This window comes from Arvicanthis niloticus, chromosome 21 (genome assembly GCF_011762505.2).
Source record: "Arvicanthis niloticus isolate mArvNil1 chromosome 21, mArvNil1.pat.X, whole genome shotgun sequence".
In the NCBI taxonomy this organism is placed as follows: domain Eukaryota; kingdom Metazoa; phylum Chordata; class Mammalia; order Rodentia; family Muridae; genus Arvicanthis; species Arvicanthis niloticus.
In genome coordinates this window covers 11,170,665-11,178,642 of record NC_047678.1, presented here as the reverse complement: position 1 = coordinate 11,178,642, position 7,978 = coordinate 11,170,665, and positions in this window count along the sequence as shown.

Here is a 7,978-nt window from a genome sequence, read left to right as displayed (position 1 = left end):
ATTATTTTTTGCCTTGTTTTTAGTTTTTGGAGACATGGTTTCTCTGTGTAGCCCTAGCTGTCCTAGAACCTGGAACTCACTCCCTAGACCAGGCTGGCCTGGAACTCACAAAGCTCTTCCTGCCTCTGCTGTGCTGGCATTAAAGGCTTAGGTAACCACAGCCCCAGGAATCCCTCAGCACTTCATCCTTAAATGTCCTCCACAATTAACATAAGTTATGACCAGCTATTCAAAGAACAGTTTCAGACTGGAAGACAAAACAAGGACATTTCCTGCAATCAGTCATCATGCTGGGTGTTGCAAAAGAACGAGAAACAGAACAAGAGAGGAGGAGGGAGAGGGGGAGCGGAAAAACAAAGGAAGAGGGGAAGGAAAGAGAGTGGGTGGGAGGGAGCTGGAGGCAGGATCCTCAGGCATTCTAGTTACGAAAATAGTCTCTAGGTGTTGTGCAGAGGGACAGGATTTTTCTAGGACAACAAAGAAGCAACTGTAAACTGATAAGAAATCAGTGAAAATACCATACATGTATTTAATACAGATAAGTGGAATAGGCAGGAGTGTGTCCAACCTGTCTACCTCTGTTCCTACCTCAGCATCCTATCTCAGAAAGTACTTTTATTTAGAAATAATGTCGTGGAAGGATGTAGTTCATCTGGATGAAGTCAGGGCAGGCTTCTAATCCAGTATGTCTACTGGCCTCATCACAAAGGAGAATTCGGACATTTGGACCAGCTGATTCCTGCTTAGCTTCTGGTGTTTTGTTCTAGCTTGCTGCAGGAACTGAATACAGTCTGCATTCTAGCTGGCTGATAATTTTGACTTCAGATTTATTGAATTACGCAGTATCTCATAGATAAAGTAGAGAAACTCATGGTTCTAAGTGAACACAAGGAGGGAGAGCTGTCAGGCCACAGGTTCCCCAACATCTGAAGCTAGTTCCCCCGTTCTTACAAAATGATCACTTCTAAGCCCGTGTGCAGTCCGGCAGAATGGACTCCAAGCCCGAGTGCAGTCCGGCAGAATGGACTCCAAGCCCGTGTGCAGTCTGGCAGAATGGGAACTAGGCCCTGCGTCCCTAGTTCTATTACCACAGACCTAACCGCAGTGTGTTCTGTAGGCTATCAGGGCCTCACCCCGCCTACCCAGACTGATCGGTCAAACTTAGCCTAATCCAAATGCGTTTCACAGTTTAGGACCTGGGATACTAAGATGAACAGGAAGTGTGGAGCAGCCCAGAGCTTGGGCCCCCCAATAGAAAAAGCCAGTCTGAGCGGTTCAGCAGGTCCCTGGTCAGGTTACAGAGAGGCCACACCTTTGAGGCCCAAGGCCTAGAATTGTATCCCCACTTGCTCAGCCACTGGGCTTTTGAGAAGCAACACTTGTAAAACCTTAATCTCCTCTGAGTCTTAGCTGATGATCTGGTGACTAGTGATTTATTGCGTGGTTTGTTTTTCCGCGGATCTTATGTTTGAAGATTTTATGCTTAGTTATCTAAATATCAAACATTTTAAGAAGATTTTTTTAATTCTGTGTGATTCTGTTTCAACTATTAAGTGGCAAGGAAAAAAAGATACAGACATCTTTAAAAAAAAATTTTTTTTAAAGATGGTATCACTATACTGCCTGTACTGGCCCACCTCAGCTTCCTGAATTCTCCCAGACAGAGATATCTTAGTCAAATTAATGTCTGGCCTTCACTTAAATGCTGATTTGATACATATGAGGCAATCAGGAAATCTGAACGTCTATCTTATCAGATACCTAAAAGACACAAAGGAAATGTTCTCTATGTGTGGAAGGGGCTTTTACACATATTTAATTGTATAGAATGTAATTTAGACATGCTATTTGCAGTCTGTGAATAAAAATATCTTTGTGGAGGAAGGACGTACCTAAGAAACACCATTGGGTAACACATTAATAACAGTGGAAGCTGAGTAGTGAAGACACTATGGCTTTTCCTGAGTCCAATCTGCTTCTATTTCAGGAGGACAGGGTGTTACAAGGGAATAAAACCAGGGTTTAGTACACACTACCCACCCCCACCTTCTTAAAATTTCTTTTAAGGAAGGGTCTCATTGTGGAGATTTCGCTGGTCTAGAAATCACTGTATAGACAAGACATATCGGTGTCTTAATTGCTTTTCTGTCGCTGTGACAAAACATCATGACCAAGGCAACTTATAAAAGAAAGTGTTTAATTGGCCCATGGTTTCAGAGGGATAGAGTCCACGATGGCATCATAAAGGCACCTAGACAGGAGCAGCGGAGAGCTCACACCTTGATCTGTAAATAGGATGCAGATGGAATGGTGTCTTTTGAAACCACAAAGCCTGCCCTCATGGTGTACCTCCTCTAAGGAGGCCACACCTCCCAAACAATTCCACCAAGTGGGGGGCCAAGGATTCAAACACATGAAGCCAAGGCAGGCATTCTCAATCAAACCACCACAACCAGGAAGGAACTTTGACCAACAATGCTTTGCATATATCTATTGAAACTTTGTATTACATTTTAATTTTGTGTATGTGTTGTGTGCTTGCATGAAAAATGGAGAGGAAGGGATGGAGGAGAAGAGAAGGAGGAGGGGAGAGAGAGGGAGAGAGACAGAGAGAGAGAGAGAGAGAGAATGCCATGAGAGAGAGACAGGAGAGAGAGACAGAGTGAGAGAATGCCACAGTGGCATGCAGACACTTTGGGACAAACTTTTGGGAATTGGCCTTGGGTTGTCAGGCTTGGCAGTGAGTGCTTTTTTGCCCACTTAGCTATCTCTCTGGCCCAGGTACACTATGTATGTCTCCTTTCCCTCTGCATAAACTATAACCCCATGTCAGAATCCTGAAGATCAACTGGAAGCGGGTGTCACTGAACCTCTTAATTGGTTCCTTTCCCAGTGTGGCTACAGTGAAGACACGACTTTCCTCTGCTTTTCACTGTTCTGTGTTTGTTAAGCTGACCTATCAGGGACAGGCTGAACCTGGTTTGTTCCAGCCACCAGAGCCCAAGCTCTGTCACTAACAACTCCAGAATCATCACTGATTGTTCAAAACCAAAAAGAGCTTTACTTCTTAGGTGCACGGGACAGGACAACCAGGCACTGTGACATTCCACAATGAGAAGCATGTATGTTTATGTCAAAATGGGGCACTGGGCATGGTGGCACATGGCTATACTCCTATCATTCACCAAATGGAAGCAAGAGAATAATCCTTGCCGATGTAGTGAGTTTGATACCAGTATGGGAAACATGAGACCCTGTCTCAGAAATAAGGGTTAGGGAGACAGCTCAATGCAGCTTGTATTAGGGTCTGAAAATCAATGAAGGAAGACCTCAGACTTAGAGAGGATGTAAAAACAAAGAGTGTTTATTTTGTAGACACATCTAGCTTGTGGGGGTCAACATTTTCTCAAATGGTGACCCCAGACAAAGGCACGTAGACCTCTTTATAGGGAACTAAGGGAACTCTCTAGAAGGATTAGGTAATCTAAAATTTCATTGGTGGGTGCTAGGGGGTCACAGGTAGTCAGTGGTCTGCATTTCTATGCCATGTACATTTAAACATATGATGAGATAGGGCTGCCCATGGCAGATAGTCCATTCTGGTATATTTTTCTGTCTTTGTGGATATCCCCAGGCTGTTCTTTGGGAGGGAGTTTTATGATTTTGTTCTGGATTTTATGGTCTGTTTCTAGAGCTGATGTCTTATGACCTAATTTCTAGGACTTATGGTCTATTTTTGAAGCTGGTGCCTTATGACCTTTTCTGAAATCAGGCCTGGTCCTTAAAATGGAGACCATGGGGTTTATACAGTCCTTTCACTTGATGACCTCAGTTCAAATCCACAGAACCCATATAAAGTAGGGAGTAGGATCAGTGTTGCTCAAATCCCAACACTCCTATAGAAAGAGTTTGTCCCTTGGCCTCCATACTCTGTAAGTGGCCTTCATGTGCCCTTACTTACATAAACAACACAGCACAAACACACATTGATGAAGATGGCTAAATACATACATAAATACATACATAAAAGTTACATCAGACATTCAAAACAGCTCAGGTTCTACAGAATTAGAATGTGTGTTAGAACAGGGTGTGCACATGTGTGTGTGTATGTGTGTGTGTGGTGTAGTTGTGTCACAGGATCTTCCTCCAGTCCCCATGGCAGTCAGTTAAGCCAGTGAAGTCAATTCTTATAGTGTTTTCAGGTATAAAATAAAAAGTATAAGAGTATAAAAGAAAATAATTTTATGAAAATAAAACTGTTGGGGCAGAGAGATGGCTCAGTGGTTAAGAGCACTGACTGCTCTTCCAGAGGTCCTGAGTTCAATTCTCAGCAACCACATGGTGGCTCACAACCATCTGTAATGGGATCCAAGGCCATCTTCTGTCTGAAGACAACTATAGTGTACTCATATACATAAAATGAATAAACCTTTTACTCACTCTGTAGACCAGGCTGGCCTCGAACTCAGAAATCCACCTGCCTCTGCCTCCCAAGTGCGAATAAATCTTTTTTAAGGCCCGGCAGTGGTGGCGCACACCTTTAATCCCAGCACTTGGGAGGCAGAGGCAGGTGGATTTCTGAGTTTGAGACCAGCCTGGTCTACAGAGTGAGTTCCAATACAGCCAGGACTACACAGAGAAACCCTGTCTCAAAAAAAAACAAAAAACAACAACAATAAAAAACAAAGAAAAAAACAAGAAAAATTCATTATAAATCTTTTTTTAAAAATTAGAAGACATTTTAAAAAACTATCGACTACTAAAAAAATATGGTAGGTTCATGCTTTGTTATTGATCTGCTAAATAACAGGATCTAGGTCAGGTCTAATAAGTAAAAATTTTTTCACTATCGATTTTATTCGTAACTATGTGAATATGTGTGTGCCCACACACCTGAATGCAGATACCCTCAGAAGCAAGAGGCATCAGAGTCTCCTGGAGTTGCAGTTACAGGTAATTAAGAGTTGTCTAACAACAGCTGGGAACAGAACTCGGAGCCTCTGTAACAACAGAACATGTTCTTAACTACTGAGTCATTTCTCTAGCCCCAAGCACAGTAATTTCAAAGTAGTGATGAATGTAAATTGTATTTCTTAGATATATGTAAGAACTATTATGTGATAAGAAAGCAGCTTTGCTTTTCTTTCTCCTCTCTTCCTCTCTCCCTTCCCTGGGGTGATTTCCTTGGCTCAGCTCTTTGGGCCTAATAAACCTGCATTTAATATAATCTAAGAACAAAAACAAAACAAAAGAAAGCAGTTTCATTTCTACTGGTGACAAAGACTTAGGTGTTGCTAATTAGCATGGCCTGCCATCTCTGCTTATATTCGTGTTTTAAAGTAATAGTATTGACAATTTATTATGTTTACTTGTTGTCGTGTGTGGCCACTTGTGCCTGTGTGTATGCGTGTGTGTTAATAAAAGTCAACTCTTTCCTTTTACCATGTGGAACCTGAGACTAGAACTCGGGTCATCAGGGTTGGTGGCAAGATTTTACCCTCTGGATTGTCTCACTGGCCCTATGTTTGTTTGTTTGTCTGTCTATAATTTTGTGTATGAGTGTTTGTTTTCCCATCATGTGTGTTTGTGTACCACACGTGTTCCTGGTGCCATGGAGACCAGAAGAGGATATTAGATCTCCTGATACTTGAGTTACAGACAGTTGTGAGCTGCCATGTGGGTTCTGGGGATCGAACCCAGGTTCTCTAAAAGAGCAAGTAGCTCTTTTAACTGCTGGGTCATCTCTCCAGCTCCACAATCTGCATTATAAAGAAAGGTTATTAAGGTATAATGTGGATGTGGTAAAGTCTATTACTCATATATGTACATGCCTACAAATTCACATAACCATAAAAGATCTGAAAATCAAGATTCCTTAGTGCCTTTAAAAAATTTTTTTTTGTTGTTCACAAGACTTTATTGGCTCAACAATGAACAGTAAAGGAAACATTATTACTCTGGGGGCATCATGTAGACGTGAAAGCCACCCTTGAAAAAGCACCGCCTTCATATTTATCTCCCTATACCCACCCTGGACACTCAGTTACACACTGTCCTGTTTTCTAATCAATGGTGAAAATGCTCACTCTTATGCCTTGCTTGTTCTGCACAACATCCTTCTGTTGATTTAAAATCAGAGAGTAGAAATAACATGTGTAGCAAAGATGTGGAAAAACAGGTATTTTCAAATTGCTGGTTGAAATGTAACCCGGCCGGGCAGTGGTGTTGCACGCCTTTAATCCCAGCACTTGGGAGGCAGAGGCAGGTGGATTTCTGAGTTCGAGGCCAGCCTGGTCTACAGAGTGAGGTCCAGGACAGCCAAGGCTATACAGAGAAACCCTGTCTCGAAAAAACCAAAAAAAAAAAAAAAAAAAAAAAAAAAAAAAAGAAAGAAAGAAAGAAAGAAAGAAATGTAACCCGAGGAAGCTTTTCACAAAGTAGTTTAAAATACACTAGAAGCCACAGGTTTGGTGGTGTATACCTCTAATCCCAGCACTTGGCAGGCAGAGGCAGGTAAATGTTTGAATTTTGCCTAGCCTGGTCTACAGAACTAGTTCAAGGACAGCCTGGGCTACACAGAGAAACTCACTTTGGAAAAAATAACAGTGAAAAATTAGAGACAGAGTTTCAGGAGGTAGAGACTGAGAGTTCATGGTTAGCCCAGTCTACACGGCCAGTTCCAGTCAAGTCAGAGATAGATGGATGGATAGATAGATAGATAGATAGATTGTCTAAAAGAGAAGAGACTTGGACAAATAGTTTTATTTACCTAGGATAATTAGGTAGCTGCAAACTGTGGAAGGGCTTCAAATATCGGGACAACTATTTTCAGACTTATCTCCTAGTTAACAGCTGGAAAGCCTTTGCGTACAATTCATGTAATTCTGTGGGTACACGGGTACGGTGTTATTTCACAGCAGAGTACACTAAGGAGTTTTTGAACATTGGAAAAATGTGAAAAAGGGTCTTGTTTGTTTGAGATTGAGTATACATCTAACACTACTACCTCATATGGCAAAATGATACTGAGGTTAAGTATGGGACCCTGGCTTTGGCAGCAATCCAGGTTTGTCTCCTTCAGTGAGACTAGGTACTTGGGAAGGCAGAAGCTGCAATCTACAAACGGTCAGGGGAACCGACACCCCGCCCCCCCCAAAAAAAAAAAACAAAAGAAAAGAAAAGAAAACAGAGCCTGGCTTTCTAAACACTGAAGCCTCTGGAGCGGACCACCTTCCCGCTTGCCTCTAGCTTCATTTCTGGCTTCCAAAGCTCTCCTAGTCCTGGTGATGCCAGGACTCAGCTGCAGAGACAGTCCTGTCCTCAGGCCGCTTCAACACCCCACCACTTCTACGTGGCTTCAGTCGCACCGGAGCATCTGCCCCCCTGAGCCTTTTCTAGCCTTTCATCGCTAGCTACTGATTTACTCATTTCTTCCTCCTTGTCACCTACAGAAAATCAAATCTGAGTTTTAACAAGTCTCCGGGGGTCTGGATACTCAGGGGACTGGGGTTGGGGGGATTGCGGTAGGACGGCGGGGGGGGGGGGGGCGGTGTGTGTGTGTGTGTGTGTGTATGATGTGTGACAGTGTGTGTGTGTATCCCGCTCGTCGGGGGCGGTGTGTGTGTGTGTATGATGTGTGACAGTGTGTATGTGTATCCCGCTCGGCGGGGGCGGTGTGTGTGTGGTGTGTGTGTGTGTGGTGTGTGTGTGTGTGTGTGTGTGTGTGGTGTGTGTGTGTGTGGTGTGTGTGTGTGGTGTGTGTGTGTGTGTGGTGTGTGTGTGTGTGGTGTGTGTGTGTGGTGTGTGTGTGTGTGTGGTGTGTGTGTGTGGTGTGTGTGTGTGGTGTGTGTGTGTGTGTGGTGTGTGTGTGTGGTGTGTGTGTGTGTGTGTGTGGTGTGTGTGTGTGTGGTGTGTGTGTGTGTGGTGTGTGTGTGTGTGTGTGGTGTGTGTGTGTGTGTGTGTGTGTGGTGTGTGT